At 39.9% G+C, this 27524-nt stretch overlaps 1 protein-coding gene and 1 pseudogene across 1 annotated transcript in view; one reads left to right on the top strand and one right to left on the bottom strand.

Annotated features, from left to right (window-relative positions):
- SLC35F5 (solute carrier family 35 member F5) overlaps positions 1–27524 on the top strand; it is a 208537-nt gene that overhangs the window by 56313 nt on the left and 124700 nt on the right. The window contains exon 18 of the mRNA XM_030843825.2: positions 18596–18679. The gene's annotated coding sequence lies outside the window, so the exon portion shown is untranslated. The remainder of the gene's footprint in view (positions 1–18595; positions 18680–27524) is intronic.
- LOC115845710 (nudC domain-containing protein 1-like) lies at positions 2476–4860 on the bottom strand (annotated as a pseudogene).

The raw sequence follows: 27524 nt of genomic DNA, 5'->3' as shown, positions 1-27524 counted from the left end.
CTGTTGTGGTGCACTTCTGTGGAGGGGAAGTCAGGAGCCTCTTATCTAGCCTTCTCGGTGATGTCCTCCATGTGACATTCTTAAGGGGCCTTTGGGCTGCTCACACCTTCCTCTTGTTTGAGCATCTCCACTTGAATCTTGCCACACACATTTAGTTTTAAATTGGCATTGAGGAGAAACATCTGGAATCAAATCTAGCCACATAGACCCAAATCACCCCAAGAGCTAAGGGAATATAAAATATACAACAGGTACTGCTTTCATAAAGATTAAGAAAAAACCTTAACAGGTAAGTAACTATACCTTCAAACCAAAAAATAGCAGGTAATCATGCTTTAGTTAAATGATCAACTACTACATCATCTCTAAGTGTCTGTACTATTCCAGAATGACCTGGACCCTAATCAAGATGACGAGTCCTTTAAAAAAATATGACTTTGGTGGGTGCATTTAAAAATTGCTTTAATGAGAGAGCAGTTATCACTTCCTGCTTCAGGAAACATTTCTGGTATATACCCCAAAAGAATGCAAATAGTTAAGCCTAATGCAGAATGATATACTCCATGAGCCTATGTAGGCAAAGAGCCTTACAAGTAATTTATTTGGTGAGCAGTGTGGAGAATGTGATCAGGTGCTTTAAAGAACATCAATTATGAAACTTCTATAAATATAATGGAGAGAAAAAGAAGCCTGGCCTTGACCATCAGCATTCGTCTGAGCTGCACTAAACCCAATCTGAAAAAATAATCCCAGAAGTTCAACCAAGAATGCATTGAAGTATTTCAACCATCAAATTAAGGACATAACTATGCGACCTTTTCTTTTGGGTGGTAATTCAGGACTATTAACCCTATTTTCTTGGACAGTGTTGAGAAACCACTCAATCTTGGATGTACTTGTGTAAACCTGAATTTTCAACTCAGATCTTTTTCTTTCCTGACACTTATTTTAGATGGATTACTTAAGCATACCTGCATGAAACTATTTCTTAATTCAAGTCCTGCTGAATACCAGTGTCCCATGAGATTAACTCAATGGGCGTTCCGAAACAAAACAAAACATAAAACCAAAAGCTGATTCCATGGTTGAATAAATTGGGAAACATGCTTACATGTTCCTGCTTTCACTGCAGGATCACGTGAAAGATTTAATATCCTTTTTAAATAATGACTTCCTAGAAAGGTTGGGGTCCAATTTGCAGTCTTCTTCAAACTTATCTGATCAAGGATCCCCCCTGTAAACTCTTGCTTTTTTTTTTTTTTAAATAAATTTATTATTTATTTTTGGCTGCGTTGGGTCTTTGTTGCTGCGCGTGGGCTTTCTTTAGTTGCGGTGAGTGGGGGCTACTCTTCCTTGGGGTGCGCAGGCTTCTCATTGCGGTGGCTTCTCTTGTTGCAGAACACAGACTCTTGGCGCACGGGCTTTAGTAGTTGTGGTGCGTGGGCTCAGTAGCTGTGGCTCGCGGGCCCTAGAGCGCAGGTTCAGTAGTGTAGCGCATGGGCTTAGTTGCTCCGTGGCATGTGGGATCTTCCCGGACCAGAGCTCGAACCCGTGTCCCCTGCATCGGCAGGCGGGTTCTTAACCACTAACCACCCAACCCTTGCTTTTTGGGCTAAACATTTATCCGTGCGTGTAGAGATGTTTCTGTTCCATGGAATATGGTTTAGAAATTGCTGCTATTGAAGATAGCAAATGACTGAAAAGAGGTCAGGAATCTTTACGCATTTTTGTGTCGTTTGAGTTTTTGGTAGAAGAAATGTTTCCCCTCCTGTGATAATGAAGGGGCTGAATACATGGCGTATTTTCCTAGCACAGGTGGCCAATTTGAGGTGCTCTGGCAAACAACGTGGTGTCCCTAATAAGTACAAAGTATTTTTACCTTCCGCTTAGAGTAAAACCTCATACAGCATGAAATAGAAAAGCAGTTCAAAAATAATGTCTCCTATACTCTTTTTTTTACACGATAAATATTTTTTTTTATTTTATTTATTATTGTTTTAATTTATTTTATTTTTTGGCGGTACGTGGGCCTCTCACTGTTGTGGCCTCTCCCGTTGCGGAGCACAGGCTCTGGACACGCAGGCTTAGCGGCCATGGCTCATGGGCCCAGCCGCTCCGCGGCACGTGGGATCTTCCCGGACCGCGGCACGAACCCGTGTCCCCTGCATCGGCAGGCAGACTCTCAACCACTGCGCCACCAGGGAAGCCCCAATATTTTTATTTTTAAACAATGAATTGTACATCTTTCATATAAAAGATGAGATTCTAGCCTCTGTTTTTAAAAAATTATACTTGCTAATACTATCTATCTTTACATTTTTTACAGAAGCTAATTTTCTCTAAATTTGCAGCTTCATTCCATAGCTTTTATAGACTCATAGTCTCGAATATATTTCCCATATCCTTTAAAAAATAAATTCATACAAGATAATTTTAACACAATAAAACTTAACAGGTTACAGCACAACTGCCTAGCCTTCCAGCTACCACTGAATACTTTTCCAGTACAGAGAAGCCAACATGTTGGAGTAATTAATTCTCTGTATTTACCTTTATTAAAAAGAGCTTTTTGGTAGTGAGAACAAATAATCTCTCATTTGTTGCTTGAAAGCCTAAAATAGGATCACTGGTTTCTAGGCTTGCTACTTGCTGCTTAGCAACCTGCCCTACTTGCCTGCCTTCCTTCCTATTATTGTAAAGTACAGTGGACATGGGTGTGGGCTGATGATAGATGAAAACTCTTTGAAGGCACTCGCAAAGGGCTGCATAAGAATAATTTGGAGCACAGGCAAAAACATTTTGGGGTCTCTTTCATACTTGGACGTAGCCTAAAGCATTGAAAATTGCGATATGCTCCCACGTATCGTCTTGGTTGCTGGAGTGTGGTTGCCAGTGTAGAGCATCAACATCATGGTGCAAACAGAAGCAGGGCATTTCTTTAGGATCCACTATGACAGAGAAAAGGTACTGGTTGCTTCCAAGATTCACCCACTTATATGGCAATCCTTTCTTCTCCCCATGTTCAGATGAACCAGCTCTCCTATCCAATCTCTCCTTGGTGGTACCTGTTTTTCCTTGGATTTTCAAGCTAGTTGATTGCCCTGTAACCTCAGATCTCAAATGAGTAGTTTTTAAATGTACTGCCATCAAATCTGCATAAACTGGAGCTCTCTTCAAAGAAAGTACCACATTATTCTCACCAACTCTTGAGCATTACAAGGAGGTCTATCTGGATTTGGCTTCAGTTCATCAGAGGTCAAATGCATCAGACGTTCAGCTATTGCAGCACATTGAGCTGAGTCTCTTATAAATTCCCCGTTTATCACCGACCACTAGTTCTGGCCATGTCAGTCCTTCATTCTTCTTAATCAAGGAAATCTCCAAGCTATTGTTCTCTTTAATTATCCATATAGTGCTTTCTTCATGATCCATAGATGAATAGAGATTTCCTTCCAGAAACCTCTGACCCTTCAGCACAACGTTGACATGATCAGGCAAAAACTGTATTTGAATGTCTTCCTTAGTACAGTCTTCTGGAAGCGGTATTGTTACTATCAAATCATCTTCAGTCTGTTGCCAGTAGTACAGAGGTTCTTTGATTATCTCTGACATGTCTTCATCCTTACTTTCTTCAAGCTCTTGACCAACTTGAACAAATGTAAAGGACTTGTAGGAGACAATCATTAGACCATTCCCATCGGGCTCAAAAGCGACATAATGGGGCACTGACTTTCCACAGAGAATATTATGCTTAGTAATTTCATATTTTTTATTATCTTTATTTTTCTTATTAATAGTGACCCACTCCAAGGAAACATAGAAACCACTTCCTTCCATATCCAATTCCTCTTTCTGTGTTCGAAGAAGCAGCATAGTTATCGAATGTTCTTCAGCTTTCAGCAATGAGATACTGTGATTTATGATAAAAGGACTGCCAAGCTCTTCATTAAACATAATATCCCATTTTTCAGATGCACTATTTCCACGTTCACCTGTTCGAATGAGACACAATCTTCCAGTTCCATCTGACAAGGTAACCCAAGTAGAAGATGTGAAATGGATGGATGTGCAAAGGCGCTTATCATATGCTGTCAAATCTGTAGGAAGTCGAAAACACCTCTCGTGGTTTTCCTAAGGCAGTGTCCAGCATCACTGTTTTTTGGGTTTTGTTTTATTTATTTATTTATTTAGCTGTGTTGGGTCTTCGTTTCTGTGCGAGGGCTTTCTCCAGTTGCGGGTAGCGGGGACCACTCTTCCTCGCGGTGCACGGGCCTCTCACTGTCGTGGCCTCTCTTGTTGCGGAGCACAGGCTCCAGATGCTCAGGCCCAGTAGTTGTGGCTCACGGGCTTAGTTGCTCCGCGGCACGTGGGATCTTCCCAGACCAGGGCTCGAACCCATGTCCCCTACATTGGCAGGCAGATTCTTAACCACTGCGCCACCAGGGAAGCCCAAGCATCACTGTTAAATTCATAATTCTTCCAACGTTATGAACGTAGTAGACACTGTCTTGATACCATGAATCACAATGTAGGTAATTATACATTCCAAAAGCATGCATGTGTTCCAGTGTATACTGATCATCTTGAAGTTTTATTTCTGCCACAGACAAGGCTAGGAGCTGTCACTGTTCCCACTAGGCAGACCAGAGAAAACTCCTAATTCATAGGCAGAGTACACAGAAAAGTCTTATCTCAGTGGTGAGGAATAATCAGACATAGACTGAGCATCGCTCCAGACAAGCCTGCGTCAAGCTCCAGCTGGTAACAGGGCAGCGGCTCGAGGGACAGCTTATAACCCTCGAAGTGGGGATCCAGCAGAGGTCTCTTCACCCACAGGGAGCAATTAGCGGCCACCTCCATCGCCTTCCAGGGTCCTAACATGAGAATTAATAAAGTTCGTGTTGAAAGGTCCGCACTTCACGCGTATCACGGTGGCTGGGAGGCGGCATGGTTCCCATCACTGTCTCCTGTACTTTTAAAATTAGATTCAGAAAAACCTGAAGAACCATTGCAATTACTGCCAAAATGTTTCAGAGGGCATTAGGTTAATGCCTCCTCTCCTAGGAGAGGAGTGGAAAGGAAGATAGATGCTCATCACCAGAGATAGGACTCTATTTGTTACGAGGATTTGTAGGGGCAGCACTTTGTTATTGGGTATTTGTTTTGAAATTGGAATTATATTTGTTGAATTTTAATCATAAGCAGGGAAATACATCTTCCTGAATGTAAGAAAATACATTAGCTAATTTGGGCCATAAATGTAAAAATTGCCCTTAGCATGTAATCATAAGAATACTAACTTTATGATACATTGTTTTTCTTTGATAAAGTTTTAGTTTAAAACCTGTTGGATTTAGCAAGGGATGAAGGTCAAGACCTGGTCATTTTTGCAGATAACACACGTACACACACACACACACACACACACACACATGCACACAAGTTCATTAAACTTTGACCTATATTTCATTCAGCAGTAATGTTTGCTATTAGAAATAATTCTACTTGCATCTTAATTTTGCTTACTCAATGAGTATGTTAAGTGTTTCATACAGTCTACCTTTAAAAACATCATAAATATACTAAACAGCAGTTCTTTAGTTGAAAGTGCTAATTTAATTAAACAAATACTTGTGTGGATTCCTACTATTTGCAAAGCTTCATTGAACACATTATGAATAAGATAATCTTTAAGGAACTTATGGTGTTTTGAGGGGACATGATAAGAAAAGTATCAAAAAAAAAAACAAAAAAAATAAACAGGTTATAATAGTTGCCATTATATAAGGTTGAAAGGAGGCCCATCAAGGGATGAGGAAAGGCTTTACACAGAAAGTGGCAATTGAGATGGACTTTGAAGATTGAAGTCAGATTTTGAGAGGTAGGTTCGTAGGCAGGAGATAACAAACGGCTGCATAGAATTGGAGTAATTTGTGAATGAGGAAAAGCAAGTCATCCAGTTTGGCTGGAGTTTAGATGGAATAAGTATTAGAGAGTAATGGGAAATAGAGTTAGGAAAGCAGCCTGTAAAGTATTCGTATCAGTCAGCTTAGGCAAAGCAGCAGTAACAAAGGACTCCAAATCACAGCAATGCAATAAGCTTATTTTTCACTTATATCAGGTTTCCATTATGCGTTGCCTGTAGCTCTGCTCCTTGCATCTTTGTTCTGGGCCCCGGCTGAAGAAGCAGCCCCTATGTGGAGGGTATCAGTTCTCGCTGAGGGAACTCTGCAATAGTTCTCCCAGTGACTGCTTGAAAGAGGCATGTGTTACTTCTCACATTGATTGGCCAAAGCACCTCATATGGCCAAACCTGCCATCACTAGGGTAGGGATATATAATCCACTTACAGGAAGGGACAGGAAGTAGATATTTTGAACAATTTACCAAAAGGCTTGAAAGCCAAGAATGGGTCATTTGCAATTAATTCTTTAAATGGTTAGGGGGTGTGGCAAGTTTCTGGATAAGAGTGTATGGTTTGGTAAAAAAAAAAAAAAAAAAGATGATTTTTATATTGCGTGTGCGTGTGTGTGTGTGTGTGTGCGAACACATAAGAATTCACTGGGGTACTTGCTTGTTATAAATGTAGGCCTCAGGATTCTAGAAGGTTGGATTCAGGGGCCCAGGAATCTGCATTTTAAGCAAGCAGTCTGGGAATAGTATGTAGATGGTCCACAGACCTCCTTGTAAGAAACCCTGGATTGAGGAATGAGTGGGGAGTGGCCAGGTGCAGATAAGGTGGGGCAGTGAGTGAGGGGATGGCAGGTTGTTGGTGGGTGCGAGGCCGCCGTGCCCTGGGGGCACATGGTATGTGGCCAGTACAGAGGCAGACAGACACACTGAAAGAGGAGAACAGGTAGAACTAGAACTACCCAAGAGGAAACAGCCAGGAAAGAGTAGTGAAAGGAGCAAATCTCTTTAGGAGGTGAGATTTCAAGGGATCTTGCTCTTCACTGAGAGGTAAGAGGCAAGCCTATCTGATGCAAGAAAGAGTTGAGAGCTAGAGGAGAGCAGAGGTAATAATCAGCAAGTCGCAGGAGACGCCCTGTTTTTAGAGCAGCTATTGAAGAAAACTGTTGACTAAAACCCACCACGTAAATTTGGTTTTGCATCGGGCCAGCAGGGGACGCTATGGTAGCACATATGCTGATAATTGGGCTCAGCTTCCTAGGCCCAGCAATGCCAGCTCTTACTGAATAGGATTCTTAACCCGACCTACAGTGCAGTATTTTGGGAGCTTCATTTATTACTTTTATAGCTGTGAACCTTCATAAAAAGAACTTTTAAGGTTTCTCTTTAATTATTAAGGCATCTAGTGTTTGGGGTTTTTTTTTTTTTTTTGAGCTGCCAGTTCCTACAGTCAAAAAGAAATTAATTCTGTAGAGTTTAAGGGCATTATTACCCATTTATTGACTTCACTTGAGGCATAGAATGGAGATTAGAAGAGGAGAAAAGACAAAGGAAAAAGAAAAGTGCATTCGTAGCATCACTCCTAGAAGGGGAATCTCTGGATCGCAGGATATGGGCTTTGTACTTTTTGTTAGATGCTATCTGATTGCCTTCCAGGGACTGTGGCAATTTATTTTTTCACCAATAATGCAAGGATCTTATTACTCTCTGTGAAAACCCACTGTATGCGTAAGCTTTTTAGTATTTGCCACTCTGACAGAGGAACTATGGGTAGTTTTAACTTGCATTTTTCTCCTGTGGGAGGAGAGACACTTTTTCACATCTAAATCTTATTTTTACATTTTTTTAATGCACTGTGTTTTCATGTTCTTTCCCCAGTATATTACTGGCCTTCCACTTATTGACTTGTAGAAGCTCTTTATGAGGTAAGTCAAAAGATTTAGTTGACAATAGAATAAATAAATTGTGCTATTCCATAGATGAATGATGAATGGCTTTCAAAGCATTCCCTGCCCCTATCTGCTCACTTGATTCAGTAATCACATAACTTGTTGACCCGTCTCTAAAACTACTGTGGGTTTTTATTTGTTTTTTTAAACTTTTGGCCACGTTGTGCAGCCAGGCCCTCGGCAGTGAAAGCATGGAGTACTAACCACTGGACCGCCAGGGAATTCCCTAAAACTACTGTTTTAAAGCACCTTTGGGTAGTCTGTAGAATTATTTTCCTAAAAAGTGCCCCATTTATTTCATTTTATAGTTCATTTCAATATGGAGAAAAGCCAAGAGTTAAATGATAACGAATCAGGTGAAAGTGGTGGTTAGCACATTTTTACTGGTTGAAAATTACCAAATGTCAGGTGGTGCTCTCAGCTCCCAGTGCTTCAAATGGAGCATTTGCAGGAAATGTCCTGGATGTGCTGGACCGGTGATGACTGTCAAGATCAATAGGCTCAAGTGAGGATAATCATGAAAACCTGACCTTTGCTATCCCACCACTATCAGGTAACCAGATTCCTTAGTAATTAGATGACGTTTGTTTGGTAGCAGCTTGAGATATAATTCATATACCACCCAATTCACCCATTTGAAGTACGCAATTCAATGGTTTTTATTTAATTCACAGAGTTGTGTAACCAGCACCACAGTCAATTTCAGAATTTTTCATCCACCTCTTTGCTGTTACTTCCCACTCCCCGACCACCCCAGCCCTAAGCAATCACCAATCTACTTTTTATCTCTATATGTTTGCCTGTTCAGGACATTTCATATAAATGGAATCATATAATATGTGGTAGTTTGTGACTGGCTTCTTTCACTTCATACAATGTTTTCAAGATTCATCCATGTTCCAGTGTGTATCTGTACTTCTTTCCTTTCTATGGCCAAATGACATTCCATTGTATAGATACACTACATTGTGTTTATCCATTCAGCAGTTGATGGACATTTGGGTTGTTTCCACCTTTTGGTTATTATGGATAATACTACTATGAATATTTGCGTGTAAGTTTTTGTGTGGACATATGTTTTCATTTCTCTTGGGTATAGGCTTGGAAGTAGAATTGTTGGGTCAAATGGTAACTTGAGGACTGTTTTCTAGAGTGGCTGCACCATTTTACATTTTGACCAGCAATGTACAAGTGTTCCAATTTCTCCACATTCTCAATACCACGTGTTTTTCTTTCTTTTTATTTTCCATTATAGCCATACTGGTAGTTTGAACTGGTATCTCATTGTGTGTGGTTTTTTTTTGTTTGCTTGTTTGTTTTGCTTTTAGGGTCTATGTTTTAATTTTTTTAAATTGTGGCAAAATATGCATAACATAAAATTTACCATTGGAACCATTTTCAGTGTACAGTTCATGGGCATAAAGTATATTCAATTATTGTGCATTACTGTGGCTTTGATTTGCATTTCCGTGATGACTGATGACGTTGAGCATCTTTCCCTGTGCTTGTTTGGCCATTTGTATATCTTCTTTAGAGAAAGGTCTATGCAAGTTCTTTACTTATTTTTTAATTGTGTTATTTGTGTTGTTGAATTGTAACTATTCTTTCTATAGTCTGGATAATGGATCTTTATCAGATAAGTGGTTGGCAAATATTGTCTCCCATTCGGTAGGTTTTCTTTTCACTTTTTGGGTAGTTTTCTCTGATGCAGAGAAGTTTTAAATTTTGATGAAGTTCAGTTTATCTATTTTTTCTTTTGTGGCTTGTGTTTCTGGTATCATATCTAGGAATCCAATGCCAAATATAACAGCATGAAGATTTACCCATGTGTTCTTCCAAGAGTTCTGTAGTTTGGCTCTTACATTCAGGTCTTTGTTCCATTTTGAGTTAATTTTTTTTTTTATAGTGTGAGGTAAGGTCACATCCTTTTTTAAAATTCCATGTTATATGTTAAAGAAATAAGGCAATTCCTATGAAAAACAATTTGGCAAAATGTCTATTACAAATGTATATCCCTCCCAGTTCTACTTCTAGGACTTTATCCTACAGAAACACCCTAAGGATGTATGTATAAGGTTATTCATTGACCCTTTTTTAAAAAATGCAAAGCACTGTGAATAACCCAAATGTCTACCAATTGAGACTTGAATAAATTGTGGAACAAATGGAATACTACAAGGCCATGAAAAAGAATGAAGGAAGCTCTTTATGTGCCAATGTGGAAGGCTCTCCAAAAAATATTATGCATTGAGAAAAAACAAGGTTTAGAACAGAATATTTTTTGTGTGTGAAAAATTGGAATAAATATCTATGTGCATATTCCTAACATACATAGAAAGAAACTCTAAGTTTTCATAAAAATCAAGAACAGTAGATTCCTGCAGTGAAGGTGGACATTGGATGCATAGGCAAGTGAGGGAGACTTATTCCTGCCTATGCTGAATGAGGTTAAAGTTGTGGTCTGTGGCAGTGAGACAGAGCAGCAGATTGGTTCCCAGGATGCTGAACTAATGACCTTGACCTCATTCACACAGTAATGAGCCAACATCACACGGAAGGATTCCAAAGGGAAAAGCTGTTTAGATCTGTCACTGAAAGAACACAAACGTGTATGAATACACAGCATCATTGTTTTACAAGTAAGGACCTTATGCTAAACTCTGTTCTCTAGGCGATGGGTGGTAGGTGCCCTTGAAAAGCATAACCCTCCCTACCACAATCATATCTGTCCTTTAGCCTGGAGAAATCAAACAGAGATGAAAACCTCACCATTGGTGTTCCACCCAGGTTGACTCTAATGACAATTTTGGAGAGCTTACTCTTGTCTTGAAGCATTTCTAAAATTGTCTCTTGGCGTTTCTTTCTCAACTCGTTGAAAAACATTTGCGGTCATATTCTGTTTTTGCTGAAAGAGTGCTCTCCTCTTCGATGTGAAGTTCTCCATTGAAAATACATTTCCCCTTTCTAACTCTGTGGTTAGTACTGCAACGGGGGCAAAACTGGTCTCAGACACACGAACTTGAGGCAGGAAACCCCAAAACACACCATGGTGCCCATGTGCCTTTTAACTCTTTTGATGTGTAGTAGACCAGATGACCTGTGCTCTCATGTGATTGTGAGGGATTCTGTAAACTGGATTGGCATTCCGGGAACTAATGTCACACATGGCAAAAGCTGGAGGTGCACAGTGTGAAGAAGGCGTGAGCCAAATTCCTTCTGCTTTTATTCTCCTTTGAGTATGAACCAAAAATATCAACTTCTTAAGTGGGAAACCATGAAATCCAGTCCTCAGAGAAGTGGTTGGGGAAGAGGGGGCATATCAGTATAATAAAATCAAACTTGAGAAAGCAAAATCTCTTTATTATAATAAATATAATAAAATACCACGCAGTCCTTTTCTAACTCTGGATAAAGATACATCTTCAAAGAGACAAACTCCAGAATAAATCTGAGTCATCAGAGAAGCTCTCAGCAAACGAATGGCTTCTTTAAAAGACCTAGGATGAGTGAGCCCACTTGTAACCAGCAGCTAAGAGGAAAGCTGTCTAGCTAAGCAGGAAGATACCCTCATTTTCATGATGGAAGTTCTGGATACTCTCCATCCCCGCTCAGGTGGCAATGAGGTGAAAGGAGTAGTAGGAGACTTTGAAGTCTTGGATTGCTGCTGCCCAGAATCCCTTTTCGCCTATAATAGTGCAGGAGCTGTGAAGGAAAAGGGAGCCTCTGTGAGCCAGTTGGCAGTTGGAAGCTCCATTCTGAAAATCGGGAGTGAGCTCTGGATGGAAGTGAGGCATGTAACCCCACCGTGTTGCTCCCATCTTGTGGTTGATGTAAGACACCGTAGGCATCCTTTCTACTTCAAGTGGAATCCTTTATTGTTTAGTTTATTTTTAAACTTTATGGTTTAAAAAAGGGCCAATCATTACACTTTCACATTGGGGTCAATTTTACCAATTGCATTTTACCCTCTGTGTTTGAAAACTTGAAGGCAATTGAAAATATTTCTTCACCCCTCATCTCCATAAATCACTAAAATGTAGCCAGTTTTTTCTTGGTGGAGTTAAGCTTTTCTTTGAATTTTTACAGAGGACTTAAAAGGAAGATGGAAGGACTCTTGTTTAACCTTCTACTCATTGCTGGCTTTCTCTTATCTTCAATGAGTAAGCCACCAGCCTCTTCTGAAAAATCTTCAGGGATATGAGCTCACCTCTGCCAAAGAGAAGTCCGATTCACTGTTGGATAGCTCTCTGGTTTAACGCGTTTCCTTGCATTTCACTGATGTTTGCTTCCTCAGTGTTGCCCCGCTGAACAAGGCGGATTCCTTTTTCTCATGACGGCCCTTCAGATAGGAAAGATGGTTCTCATCTTATGAACACTCTGTGAGCTATTTGCAGTCTGGGCAAGTGGTGCCTTTCCCTGGGATGGTGGCCCCACCTGCCATACTGGTCTTCAAGCTGTCAATCTCACCTGCAATTAGTCTTGTACCTTGTTGCTAGATTTATCCAAAAGCAGCTTTACCTTTATCAATCACTCGTTGAAAATCAGCACAAGGTCCCTGTTTTCTTAAGACCAATTTCAAGCCAAGTTTTTTTTCCCAACCAGCCTCACGGGTCTATTAAACCTCGTGTCTCTATTTCCCAACAGAGCCATTCTGCTCTGGTGAGGCCAACATGAGCAATGGTTCCCCAATCTACTTTGCCCATCTATGCTTCTGACCTGAGGCTTCCTGGTGGTTCGTTATCCAGCAAGCTTTAAGTTGGCTTCTCCCAAATTGTAATTCTGTGTGGACTTAAGGGTTTGCCTTTTCCGTAAAGCCTATCCTAGACAACGCTGGTTTACAGCGATGTGACATGTATTTTGAATGCTTTCTCATAGGTGAACGTCTCAGGTCAGGTCCCCTAGGACACAAACGTTGAAATGGAGATTTGTGTACAGAAAGTTTACAGGAGGTGTTCTCAGACATAACATCTGGGAGGAAATAAGGAAAGCAAGATTGGATAAAGGGAAACTTTGAACTGTGATGCAGTTTGAACAGAGGCTGTAGCCAAATCGTGGGGCACCCTGGAGCTGGGGTGGGCCTTCAGAGTCATCCCCCACTGAGGCACGGGCCAGCCTTTTTATTCTGTCCACACCAGTCACTGAATGTGAGCTGCCCCAGGAAGAAGCATAAACCAAGCGGGCAGCTTCATTCTACCGAGAACAATTTCTGGGAAGGGACTCTCCTGAGTCCTGAAGAAGTAACCCTCCCTGGAGCTGGGAAATGAGTGCCCCAGCCCTGAGGCAGAATCTAGGTGGCAATCCATAACATCTCGGCAATGTACAATTAATAACAACCTAGCTCACACTCACCTAGATGCACGTGAGTTTAAGGTGATTGCAAAGTACCACCTGGTAAGAACCACTGTTCTAGCTTTTGGGGGGCGGCTCTATGGGCCGAGGATTGGGATGTTCTTTCCTACTTAACACAGTGCCTATGGAGAGGGGACAGGCGGATATGGGTCATAATAGCTAAAGAGGGTTAAAAATGGAAATGCCATTAATATTGTATGCAGTCTGGATGTAGGTTTTGCCTTAAATATTAGGAAATTCCTACCATTTGATTGTAAGAAAAAAATGTCTGAATATAATCCAATTGATTCCAGGCTTTGGAAAGTTGGTTCATTTCATTTTATTGGTAGTATTACTGTGTATAGTATATGTATTGGCATGCTATATACAGAAAAATACACGGATCCTAAGGGCACAGCTGGATAAACTTTAATGAATACACTTCTCTATCCAGTACCCAAATCAAGAAAGACAAGTTTACCATTGCGCAGAAGTCCCCATGTGCCCCCCCTGCAGTCCCCATCCCCTGAGAAGATTAACCTCATCCTGACCTAATCATGGTTAGTAAACTTGCTCTTGATGTTGTTATAAATGAGTTGTACTGTGTGTAGTCTTCTGTGGCTGGCTTCTTTTTCTCTATGTTACGTTTGTGAAAGTCATCCATGTTGTTATGTGTAGTTGGAAGCCATTCATTCTCACTATTGTATAGTATTCCATTATAGATGTACTACAATTCACCTGTTACCAACCAGGGTTTTTTTTTTTTTTTTTTTTTAATCATTTCATGTGCTTCTTGGCCATCTTTCTTTTTTGGGGGGGCTGCATTGAGTCTTCCTTGCTGCACGCGGGCTTTCTCTAGTTGCGGCGAGTAGCGGCTACTCTTCATTGCAGTGCACTTGCTTCTCATTGCGGTGGCTTCTCTTGTTGTGGAGCAGGGGCTCTAGGTGCACGGGCTTCAGTAGTTGCGGCACATGGGCTCAGTAGTTGTGGTGCACGGGCTTCGTTGCTCCACGGCATGTGGGATCTTCCCGGACCGGGGCTCGAACCCATGTCCCCTGCGTTGGCAGGCGGATTCTTAACCACTGCACTACCAGGGAAGCCCCCCAACTAGGGTTCTTGGACTCTTTAATTAGCAGAAATTGATAAAAGAGGCCAGACAAGAAATTCAGACAAGGCTTTATTGAGACTGGTGCTGAAGCAGGAGGGAGCACAGAGAAGTAACAGTTTCCCTTGCTCACTCCCTGAGTGTGTGTGGGGGGTGCAAACTAGTTCCTTATATGGGGTGAGGGTAGAGGTGTGTCCAGAGGTCGGGCTGAAGGGGTGGCTTAGGGGGTCTGCCCACCCCTTTGGTGGTGCTGTGTGCAGGGATCATGCAAAGTTCCCTGCCTTTGCTCCTGGCTCCTCAGAAGTGGCAGGTGGATTTGGTCTTTTTGTATCTCGTTGTTCATAATTTGCCCCAACTGGGCATGAGCACAGTTATGTTGGTCTCTTATAGTTTCTTTGTATTCTGTTGCTTGAGGAGATGTTTGTCCAGGAGCAAGCACTGCAGCAAAGGGTCCCAGGTCCCAGCCTGTCTCACCTCTGTTCTACAATACCTGGACATTTGGTTGTTTCCAGTTTGAGGCTATCATAAATAGTGAGGCTATGCACATTCTTGTACCTATGTTTCAGTGAAGACGTATATGCACGTCTGTTCTCTCTTTACCTAAGACTAGAACTGCTGAACTCTACGTATACGTATGATTAGTTTTCAGAGATATTGCCAAACAGTTTTCCAAAGTGGTTGTGCCAATTTACAACAGACCAGCACTGCGTGACGGTTCTAATTGCTTCACATGCTTGCCACCATGTGCTTTTATCTGTCTCTTTCACTTTAGCTATTCTGGTGGGTGACTGTGGTTTTAATTTGAATTTTCCTGATGACTAGAGCATTCTTTTAGTGTTTATTGGGCATTGCCCCCAAAGACCGCTAAAGTCTTCTGCCCATTTTTCTATTGGGTTGTCTGGGCAAAGGATTCTTTGTGGTGTGACATCATGAATATATATTTATTAACATGTAAAGATGCCCATGATAGAGTAAGAGGAAAACAAAGATTATAATGGTTATAATGCAGCTAGTTTACTATAACCATATTTTTATTTATAATTATATAAACTTGAAGGATAATACACTAAATTATGAACCATAGCTCTCTCTGGTTGGGAAGATTATAGATAATTTTTTTTTAAATGCATTATTTATTTATTTATTTTTAGCTTGTTGGGTCTTCATTGCTATGCGCAGGCTGCCCACTGTGGTGGCTTCTCTTGTTGTGGAGCACGGGCTCTAGGCGCGCGGGCTTCAGTAGTTGTGGCTCGCGGGCTCTAGAGTTCAGACTCAGTAGTTGTGGTGCACGGGTTTAAGTTGCTCCACAGCATGTGTGATCTTCCAGGACCAGGGATCGAACCCCTGTCCCCTGCATTGGCAGGCGGATTCTTAATCACTGTGCCACCAGGGAAGTCCCTATAGATAATTTTAACTCTCTACTTTATAACTACCCTTATTTATTTATTTATTTATTTTGCGGTACGCGGGCCTCTCACTGTTGTGGCCTCTCCTGTAGCGGAGCACAGGCTCCGGACGCGCAGGCCCAGCGGCCATGGCCCACGGGCCCAGCCACTCCGCGGCATGCGGATCCTCCCGGACCGGGGCACGAACCCGCGTCCCCTGCATCGGCAGGCGGCCCCCCAACCACTGCGCAACCAGGGAAGCCCCAACTACCCTTATTTGTTATTGTCTAAATTTGTTTTAATAACAAGCATGGATCACTTTTACAGTCTGGAAAAACAACAGAGCTGTTTTCATTGGGAAGCAAACAAACCCGAAGAGGAAACAACAGCTTGTCAGCATGTGCTGGTTTGGCTCAGCCATCAGCTTCTTTTCATCTGGGACATTGAGAGGCACTGAGGAAAAGTGTCCTCTCTGAGCATGCTTTGAAAGTTTGGGTTAGAAGAAGCGAGTGTGAAAATGAAGGATCGTTTTCCTCCCCCAACAGCTATGTGCTCCCTGGACCCCACTGAGCCCAGGAGATGATCCTGCCGTAAGACTGGCTAATTACTTAAATTGCCTTTCTTTGTGGGAGCGAACCTCCCCAGCGACAGAGACTAAACTTATTTGGTCTGATTGCTGGAGCCCCTGCTGTTAGCTGGGATGAGGAAAGCACATTATTACACTGTTTAAGGGTAATGTCTTTGTTTACATTTTGCAAGGCAAACAGGGTTACTTCCAGTCTTTCAACCCGGAGGTCTACAAAAACCAGGACGGGGAAACAGGCGACCCAGCCTCCCTCCTTCCATACCTCCCTCGCCGGTTTCGTTTGGTCCTACTAACCCATAAACCAAAAACATAACGTCAAACCAACCTACCCGCTAACATACAGCTTTAAAATTTTTTGGAAACGATTTCAATTTATAAAAAAGTTGCGAGTATAGTACAAAGAACATTTTTTCCCCTGAACCACTTGAGGGTAAGTTGCCCACATGATTCTCCATCACTCCAAATATTTTAGTGACTACAAAGAAGGGCATCCTCCTTCATAACCGCAATACAATCATTAAGATTGGGAAATTAACATCGACATATTACCACCATCCAGATTCAGGTTTTTTCAATTGTTCCAATAATGTCCTTTATAGCCAAAAGCTGTGGTTACAGGCGTACGTATTGCATTTATAGCTGGGTTTTTGATGATTATATTGAGGACCTGCACCTCTTTAAGATCCGAGGAGCTATTGGCCGGGCCGCCCTCCTCCCCCTCCCCCACCCGCCCCGCCCCACGAGGGGAGGGAGGCCGCAGGCAGAGCGGTGGGTGCTTGCGCTGGAGGGGTGCAGATGCACGAAGAGGGCTGTGTCGCTGTCCCAGCAAACAAGGTCAGGCTCTGGACGGGAAGCAGGGTGGAGACAGGGATGAGGGCCAGAGAATCCTCTTGGGGCAGGGACAGCACCCAGAGAATGTCAGCTTAGCCCCACATAAAACTCCCTATCTCCCCCTTTTTCTCTTCTCCATGTACAGTAATCCCCCCTTACCCATGGGTGATACGTTCCAAGGTCCCCAGTGGATTCCTGAAACCCCGGAGAGGGGTGAACCCTACATATGCTGTGTTTTTCCTGTACTAACGGGCAGGTAGCGTTTACGCCCTGTAGACGGCTGAACAAAGGGGTGATTCTCAAACGCTAGGACATAGCAGGACTGCAAGAGATTTCATCAGGCTACTCAGAACAGCTCGCAATTTGAAACTTCTGTTTCTGGAATTTTCTATGTCACTGAAACTGCAGAAAGCAAAAACGCAGCTGAGGAGGGACCACCTTTGTCTCTCCTTCCCCTGACTGTTGCCAAATCTGGCTCCCTGTGCATTGATGCCGAATAAAAATACGGAGACAGAGAATTGGAAGATAAGAAATGGAGAGGCTTTTTATTTTCTTTGCCAGGCAAAGGGAAGACACTAGGCTAATGCCTCAAGAACTGTGCTCCCCTCCTTGGGGAATCAAAGAAGATTTTATACGTGGGGCTCACAGTCTGGGGTATATGATAAGGATCAAAAGTAGTGAAGGTCTTGCATTTCTTTTCTTCTGCAAATTCATGGCCAAAGCTGGCATCAGGTGGCTCAGCACCTGTGTCTGGTGTCCCTGAAGATGTCGGCCCGTGACCTTTCTGAAATGAAGAGTGCTACAAGGGAGTGTAGGGGGAGAAGGAATGCCAGGTGCAAAGGGTAATTTGTATGGAGTCAGAGAGTAATCAGCTTTGGGAAGGACAAGTCTAGCTACAAGCGCTTGTTGGTAGTAACAGCTAAAGAATAAGGTAGTAACAGCTAAAGAATAACCAAGGTTGCTTAACTCTTTCAGACCTGTTTATGTTGTTTCCCCAGCCTGTTCATTGTTTCCTTATTTTTCCTGGTTATCATGAAAAAAAACCCTCATTTCTATTTTTGTTGGCAACATGACCCTTTGTTCACCCCCCTCTTTTTTAAAAAATTTTTATTTATTTATTTATGGCTGCATTGGGTCTTCGTTGCAGCGAGCAGGGGCTACTCTTTGTCGCAGTGCACGGCCTTCTCGTTGCAGTGGCTTCTCTTGTTGCGGAGCACGGGCTCTAGGCGCATGGGCTTCAGTAGTTGTGTCACACGGGCTCAGTAGTTGTGGTTTGTGGGCTCTAGAATGCAGGCTCAGTAGCTGTGGCGCACGGACTTAGTTGCTCTGCGGCATGTGGGATCTTCCTGGATCAGGTCTTGAACCCATATCCCCTGCATTGGCAGGTGGATTCTTAACCACTGCGCCACCAGGGAAGCCCCATCCTACCTCTTACTAAATCTATTTTAAGGAGTGAGGCAAAAACGGCAAAACGTATCATGTTTCTATCTTTATTTTCTAGAAATACTACAGTCTTGGTGGATTTGTTGCCTCCTTCCTGCCTGTGTTTCTTTGTGAGTTGGCCACCACTGCGACTTTCTGGCAGGTGAGTCTCATGAAGGCATAGGCGATATTTCTTTCTTTAAATTCCTTCTAACTCTTCCTTCTCAGGCTCCTTGGGGATGTGTATTCTACAAGGTTCTGTCCTGTCCCACTTGCTCTTAATTTTCTCATGATCTCATTCAGTCCCATGATTTCAGCCCTGTGCATGATTTCCAAATCTGCAATCTTCAAACTGACATCTGTCTGAGCTCCAGGGTTGCATTTCCAATTGCCTGTCAAACTCAACCAGACTTCCTAGTGATATTTTACACCCCGAGAGCAGCTCAGCCTACCAACTTCTGATGTGAAAACTCGTGGTACTTTTGATTCCTTTCTCTCCTTCACCCGCCCCTTCCAAGCTTTAGCAAATTGTCATTATTCCTTTAAAATGTTTTTTTTTATCTTTCTGTGCCCATTCCCACATCACTTGTTTCTGCAGCATTTAATACACATATGTTAACTTTTCTATTTCTTTTCTAATATTTTTTACTTTTAATTAGTTTTAAGGCTTTCTTGAGATTTAGTGTTCATGCAAAAACATTCACCCAAGGTAAGTATACTGTTCAATTATTTTTGCAAATGGGGAGAGTCACGCAACCATCCAGTTTTAAGACATTTCCATCAACTCAGAAAGTTCCTTTGTGTCCCTTTACAGTTATTTCTCATTCTAACCTCAGGCTAAGGCAACCAGTGATCTGCTTTTTAGTTCTGTAGATTTGCCTTTCCTAGAAATTTCATATAAATGGAACTATGCAATATGTTGTCTTTTGTGTCTGGCTTCTTTCATTTAGCATAATGACTTTGAAGTTTATCCATGTTGTAGTATTAGTAGATTGTTCCTTTTCGGTACTAAATAGCATTCCATTGTATAGGTATACCACATTTAGTTTATCTGTATACCAGTTGATTGACATTTGGGTTATTTCCAGTTTTTTCTTATTATGAATAATGCTACTTTGTATATTCACGTGTAAGTCTTTGTGTAGACATATGCCTTCATTCCTTTTCAGTAGGTACTTAGGAGTAGAATTGCTATATCATTTGTGAAGTATATGTTCAACTTTTTAAGAAACTTTCCAACTATTTTCCTAAATGTTACACCATTTTAGAATCTTGCCACCACTTGGTATTGTCAGTTTCTTAACTGTAGCCCTTATAGTGGGTGGACAGTGAGTTGTATCTTATTGTGATTTAATTTGCATTTCCCTAATGAGTAACGATGTTGAGCCATTCATATTTTTTCTTGGGTGATATGTCTACTAAAGTTGTTTGCATATTTTTTAATTGCCTTCTAATTATCGAGCTGTAAGAATTCTTTTCTTGATCAGGATACAAATCCTTTATCAAATACATGATTTGCTAATAATCTCTCCATGTGTATGGTTTATCTTTTTTTTTTCTTAATGGTATTTTTTGAAGAGCAAAAGTTCTAAATTTTGTTGAAGTGCAATTTATCAATATTTTCTTTTATGGATCTTGCTTTTCATGTCAAATCTAAGAGCTCTATGCCTAACCCAAGGCCACAAAGATTTTCTCCTGTGCTTTTTTAGACATTTTATAGTTTTAGATCTACACTGAAGTCTATGCTCCATTTAAGTTAATATCTGTGTATGGTGTGAGGTAAGGACTAAATTTTTTTATTTGCATATTCATATTCAATTGTATTAGCACTATTTGTTGAAAAAACTATCTTTTCTACAGCAGATTGTCTTGACATCTTTGTTGAAAATAGAAATAAATTGTCCATTAATGTAGGGGTATATTTCTGTACTCTCTATTCTGTTCCATTGATTAATATATCTATCTTTATACCAATACCACACTTTCTTGATTACTGTATTTTATAGTAAATTTTGATATGAGGTAATGTGAATCCTTTAATTTTGCTTTTCTTATTCAAACTTATATTGGCTAGTTCAGGTCTTTTGCATTTTTATATACAGTTTAGCATCAACTTGCTAGTTTCTATAAAAACAGTCCAGCTGGGTTTTGATAGGGATTGCATTTGAATCTACAGATCAATTTGGGCAAAACTGCCATCTTCACAATATTGAGTTTTCCAACCTGTAAACATGATATGTCTCTCCATTTCTTTAAATCTTTTGAAGTTCTCAGTGTATGGCTCTTACCCTTATTTTGTTAGTATTTCTCTAAGTGTTTTATTCTTTTTATGACTATTGCAACTAGAATTTTTTCTTAATTTCATTTGTAGATTGTTTGTTGCTTGTATTCTGCAATGTTGATAAACTTATTACTTTTAGTAGGTTTATTGTACATTCCATCAGAGTTTTGATATTCATATTTTGTGAATAAGGACAATTTTACTCCTTCCTTTCCCAATCTGGTTGCCTTTTTATTTATTTTTTTTATTTGGTTGTGCAGGCTCCTTAGTTGCAGCTCGTGGGCTCCTTAGTTGCTGCTCATGGGCTCCTTAGTTGCAGCATGCAGTCTCCTTAGTTGTGGCATGCAAACTCTTAGTTGTGGCATACATGTGGGATCTAGTTCCCTGGCCAAGGGTCAAAGCCGGGCCCCCTACATTGGGAGCTCAGAGTCTTAACCACTGAGCCACCAGGGAAGTCCCCTGGTTGTTTTTTATTTCTTGCTCTAGCGTATTCCTGGGTAAAGGCTTCAGTAACTTTTTCAATAGAAGTGGTAAGAACAGACATCCTTGTCTTATTCCTGATCTTAGGAAGGAAGCTTTCACTCTTTCACCCGTAAGTCTAACACAGCTGTAGGATTTTTTAGAAGCTCTTTAAAAGGTTGAGGAAGTTCTAGTTTTTGTCTAGAACTTTATGGAGAGTGTTTTTGTTTGCTTGTTTTTTAATCATGAATAGGTATTGAATTTTGTCAAATGCTATTCCTATAGCTGCTGAGATGATCATGTGATTTTTTTGTCCATTCTATTAATATGATATATAATATTAATTTATTTTTAGATGTTAAATCAACCTTACTTTCCTGAAGTAATTCCCACTTGGTTATCATGTGTAATCAAAATATATGTATTTATATATTTAGTTTGCTAATATTATTTTCATAAATTTTGTATCAGTTTTCATGAGGGATGTTGGTCTTTAGTTTTCTCTACTTCTGATATATCTGTCTTTGATATCTGGGTGATAATCCTGGCCTCATAGAATGAGTTGCAAAGTATTTGTTCCTTATCCATTGTTATAGGTTGAATTGTGTCCCTTCCTCAAATTCATGTGTTAAAGTACTAACCACTAATACCTCAGATTGTGACCTAATTTGGAGATAGGATCTTCACAGAGGTAATCAACTTAAAATAAGGTCATTAGGATGGGCCCTAATCTAATATGACTGGTGTCCTTATAAGAAGGAGAAATTTGCACAGAGACACAGACAGAGGGAAGACAAGGTGAAGACATAGGGAGAAAACAGGCCATCTACAAGCCAAGGAGAGAGGCCTGAACATACCCTTCCCTCACAGCCTCAAAAGGAACCAGCCCTGCTCACACCTTGATCTCAGACGTCTAGTCTCCAGACTGTGAGACAATACATCTCTGTTGTTTAAGCCATTCAGTTTGGGATACTTTTTTATGGCAGCCCTAGCAAACTAATACATATATTTTCTGAAAGAGTTTGTGTAGGATTGGTATATCTTCTTCCTTAAAGATGTGAGAAAATTTACCAGTAAAGTCATCTGGGCCTGGGCTTTTCTTTGTGGGAAAATTTTTAATTACTAATTCAATTTTTAATTTGTTATTGATCTTTCCATTTCATCTACATTGTGTAATTAGCTGGCCTAAAGTAGTTTATAATACTCTCATAATTCTTTCAATTTCTGTCAGATCAGTAATTATATCCCCTTTTCATTCCTGATTTTAGTAATTTATATTTTATCTCTTTTTTCTTTGTCAGTCTAGTGACAGTTTTATCAATTTTATTCTTTTCAAAGAATTGACTTGATTTTGTTGATTTCTTTCTCTATTTTTATTTTATTGATTTCCACTCTGATCTTTATTGTTTCCTTCCATGTAATTACTTTAGGTTTGATATGCTTTTCTTTTTCTACCTTGGATTATTGATTATAGATCTTCTAATTTTCTCACTTAAGCATTCAGTGCTGTAAGTTTTCTTCTAAGCATTGCATTACCTGCACTCATACATTTTAGTATGTTTGGGCTTTAAAAAAATATTTTCTAATTAAACTTGTGATTTCTTCTTTGACTCATGTGTTACTTAGAAGTATATTTTTCAAAATTTTGAAGGTTGTCCCAATTTTTCTGTATCTGATTTCCAATTTAGTTCTATCATGGTTGAAGAATATATTTTGTACGGTTTTAATCCTTTTAAGTTTACTGAGATTAGTTTTATAATTTAACATATGATCTACCTGGAAAATATTCCCTGTGGATTGAAACCATTGTGTAATCTTCTATATATGTTATCAATAATTGGGTACAGTTGGTTGGTTGTTGTTTATGTCTTCTATATCATTATTAATTTTATTTTTAGTTTAACTGCTGAGAAAAGGAACTTGAAATCTCCAATTATAATTACTAAATTGTTTATTTCCATTCTGTCAGTGTTTGCTTCATGTATTCAGTACTCTGTTATTAGTTCCTTGTATATTTATAATTCTTATAGATTCCTGATGTTTTAATCCTTTTATCATTACTTGATGTCCCTCTTTAGTAATATGTTTTTGTCTTAAATTCTATTTTTTTCTGATATTAATGTAGGTATTTATAATTGTTTGCGTGACATATGTCTTTCTCGCATTATTTTTCTTTCCATCTATTTGTGTTTTTGAATCTAAAGTATCTTTCTTAAAGGTAGCATATAGTTGGAACTTGCTTTTCTAAACCAGGCTGATAATGATTGTCTTTTGATTAAAGAGTTTAATTCATTCACACTTAATATAATAATAGATATGGTCAGACTTACATCTGCCATTTTGCTGTTTGCTTTCTGTTTGTCTCATGTCTTTTTTGTCCCTCTGTTCCTCTTTTGCTGGCTTCTTTTGTGTTAAATATTTTTAGCATGCCATTTAAATTCCTATGTTGTTTTATTAACTATTCTTTAAAATTAATTTTCTAGTGGTGCTCTAGGTTACAATATATATGTAAACTTACTACAATGTGCTTCAGTTTAATAATGACCATTCTGGTAAAATACAGCAACTTGGTTCCAATATAGCTCTAATTCTTCCTCTCTCTTTTGTGCTATTATTATTATTATTATTATTTTTTTTTTTTGCGGTACATGGACCTCTCACTGTTATGGCCTCTCCTGTTGTGGAGCACAGGCTCTGGATGCGCAGGCTCAGTGGCCATGGCTCACGGGCCCAGCCGCTCCGCGGCATGTGGGATCCTCCTGGACCGGGGCACGAACCCGTGTCCCCTGCATCTGCAGGCGGACTCTCAACCACTGCGCCACCAGGGAAGCCCTGCACTATTATTGCCATATATATTGTATCTATATACAACACAAATCCAACAGTACAGAATTATAATTATTGCTTTATGCAATCACTTTTTAAAAGAAATTAAGGGAGAAAAGAGAACAATACCTGTTTATAGAGTCTTTTATGTTTACCCAATATTTATAATTTCCAATGCTCTTCATTTCTTTTTGTGAATTCAAGTTATCTGATATCATCTTCTTTTAGCCTGAAAGTCTTCCTTTACTATTTCTTAGGAGGCAGTTCTGATGGCTACAAATTCCCTATTTTTGTTTATCTTTGAATGACTTTATTTTGCCTTCATTTTTGATAGATAGTTTTGCTATATATATTAGTTAAGACTCTTTCTTTCATTCTGCTGCCTTGCGGCCTCCATTTTTCCTGATGGAAAGTTAGCTGATGTACATGTTGTTGTTCTCCTGTACATGACAGTCGTTTTTCTCTTACTGAACTCAAGATTTTCTCATTGTCTTTGGCTTTCAGCAATTCGACTATGATGTGTGAATCTCTGTGTTTATCTTACTTAGGTTTGTTGGATTCCTTGAACCTGCCACTAAATGTTTTTCAGCACCTTTAGGAAGTTTTCAAGAATTATTACTTTAAATTTTTTTCTACCTCTTTTTCTCTTTCCTCTCCTTCAGGACTCCTAATTCATGTGTGTTGGAATTCTTTCTGTTGTCCTAAGGGTCTCTGTGGGTCTGCTCATTTTCCTTCAATCTTTCTTCTCTGTATTCTTCTGAAAGGATAATTTTGATTACTCTATCTTCAAATTTATGAATTTTTTCCTTCTGTTATCTCACATCTACTCTCAAGCTCATTTTTCATTTTGTTTGTTATACTTTTCAACTCTAATTTTCATTTGGTTCCTTTTATAGTTGATATTTCTCTATTAAGATTCACTATTGTCAATTGTTGTTATAATATTTTCCTTTAATTCTTTTAACAAAGTTTCCTTTAATTCTTTATGCATAGTTATAGTAACTGCTTTGATGTCTTTGTCTGCTACTTTTAACATCTGAGCACAGTTAGAATGGATTTGTATTGACTGCTTTTATGCCTGAACATGATCACGCTTTTCTATTACTTTGTATGTTTCATAATTTTTGTTGAAAACTGACTTTTTAGGTAATATATTGATTTTTACCCCTGAGGTTTCTGACTGTCACCCATGAGGTTCTCTTTTGTTTCTTTTACTTTTGTACCTTTCCTGTAAATGGTAGAGTCTGTTGCCTTTGTGGTATGTGGCCACTGATGTCTTTGCTCAATTTTTTAAAATTCATTTTTATTTTTTTGGCCTGACTTCCTAGGGGTCACCTCTATGTCTGCATAGCTTAGTGATCAACCAATGATTTAGGTAGAAGTTGTGCTCATGTATCTTGAGTCTATAAAAGTTCTACCCTCTGCTAATCAATCTGTTTGTGGATTGAGGAGTGCATTCAAAGTTAAGCCAGTTCTCAAGTCTGCCTCGACTTTCACTTTATATTAAGCTCTCTCAAGTCTCCTCTGCACATGTGTAGTTCCCCAGTCAGCCAAAGATGTGTGGAGAGTGTATCTAGCCCTTGTAAAGCTTTCTCATTTCTAGGATCTTCCTATAAACTGGTTGGTCTGCCACAGCTAACCACAGCCTCAGGCTAGCAGACCTACAGGTTTTCCCCATTCTATTTTTTTTTCTAGTTTTGCTACTTTAACTAACAACACTACCAGTGAGAGTTTTTGCTCTCTGCCCCAAATAAAGTCTGCACCCAGGCAGCAAAGGGTAGATTTTCTCACCCAGCACTGCCCTAGTAGTAAAACCTACTGTCATTGCCAGCTGAGCTAGGTGGGGGATCAGAGCTCCTCAGGCAAGAAGCCTCAGATTCCTGCTGTTATTAGCTATAATTTGAGCAGGTTTTCATGAATAAACACTTTGCAGTTACTTGTTTCTTGGGGAGAGGTTCTTCCAACCTTTTCCGGTCACCATAGCTAGATGTATCATCTGTAGTATGTTTATAGTTTTTTGGGGTTTTTTTTTTGCTTAAATCTTTAATCCTCCTGGAACTTTAATTTTGTTTATAGTTTGAGATAAGCGTCTAAGTTCACTTTTTTCCCAAATGAGTAGACAAATTTCCAAGCAACTTTTGGCTGATTAAACCCAGACCCAGGCTCAGTTGGTTTGTATATAATTTTTGAACGAGACTAATGTTGTTTGGGTATGTGTATGTGTATGTTGGTGCAGTTGTAGAAGAAAATGGCATGTAGGTCCTCCAAATAAACTGAATCAACTCAATACGTCAAGATAAGATATAAGAATCTGTATGTGATAGATGAAATTAACCTGCAGAAAACTTCCCAGAAATTACTAATGTTTAGACTGTATTTAGAGCTGTGTCATGTCTGAGTTTGGTCCATTTATGACTCTAATGACTTGGCTTTTATATCCTGTCTACATCTTTTCCTGTATATAACCTCAGCCAACATTTTGGTTTTAGCTTTTCTACTCTCTGGGTATATAGTTTTGACAACAATGCAGGGCCCTTATCATGAGTGAATCCAGCAGCTCCTTCTCAGCTAATTAGCTGTGAGTTATTGGCTCAAGAAGAGGAATGAGATGGAACCTATTCTTTTTTAAAAATTTACTGAAGTAGGGCTTCGCTGGTGGTGCAGTGGTTGAGAGTCCGCCTGCCGATGCAGGGGACACGGGCTCATGCCCTGATCCGGGAAGATCCCACATGCCGCGGAGCGGCTGGGTCCGTGAGCCATGGCCGCTGAGCCTGCGCATCCAGAGCCTGTGCTCCGCAACGGGAGAGGCCACGGCAGTGAGAGGCCTGCGTACCGTAAAAAAAAAAAAAAAAAAAAAAATTTACTGAAGTATAGTTGATTTGAAATGTTGTGTTAATTTCTACTGTAGAGCAAAGTGATTCAGTTATACATATATATACATTTTTTTCATGTTATTTTCCATCACGGTTTATCACAGGATATTGACTATAGTTCCCTGGGCTATACAGTAGGACCTTGTTGTTTCCATTCTATTGGGTTGGCCAAACAGTTCTATCAATATATGTAATAGTTTACATCTGCTAATCCCAAACTCCCAATCCATCCCTCCCCCACTCCCCCATCCCCATTAGCAATCACAAGCCTGTTCTCTATGTCTGTGAGTTTTGTAGATAAGTGCATTTGTAGATAAGTGCATTTGTTCATATTTTAGATCCTACATATAAGTGATATCATATGGTATTTGTCTTTTTCTTTCTGACTTACTTCACTTAAAATGATAATCTCTGTGTCCATCTATGTTGCTGCAGATGGCATTATTTCATTCTTTTTTATGGCTGAGTAGTATTCCATTGTGTATATATACCACATCTTCTTTATACATTCGTCTGTTGATGGACGTTTACGTTGTTTCCATGTCTTGGATATTGTAAATAGTGTTGCA

Source organism: Globicephala melas, chromosome 7 (assembly GCF_963455315.2).
Source record: "Globicephala melas chromosome 7, mGloMel1.2, whole genome shotgun sequence".
Lineage (NCBI taxonomy): Eukaryota > Metazoa > Chordata > Mammalia > Artiodactyla > Delphinidae > Globicephala > Globicephala melas.
This window is presented reverse-complemented; position numbering and strand designations above follow the sequence as displayed.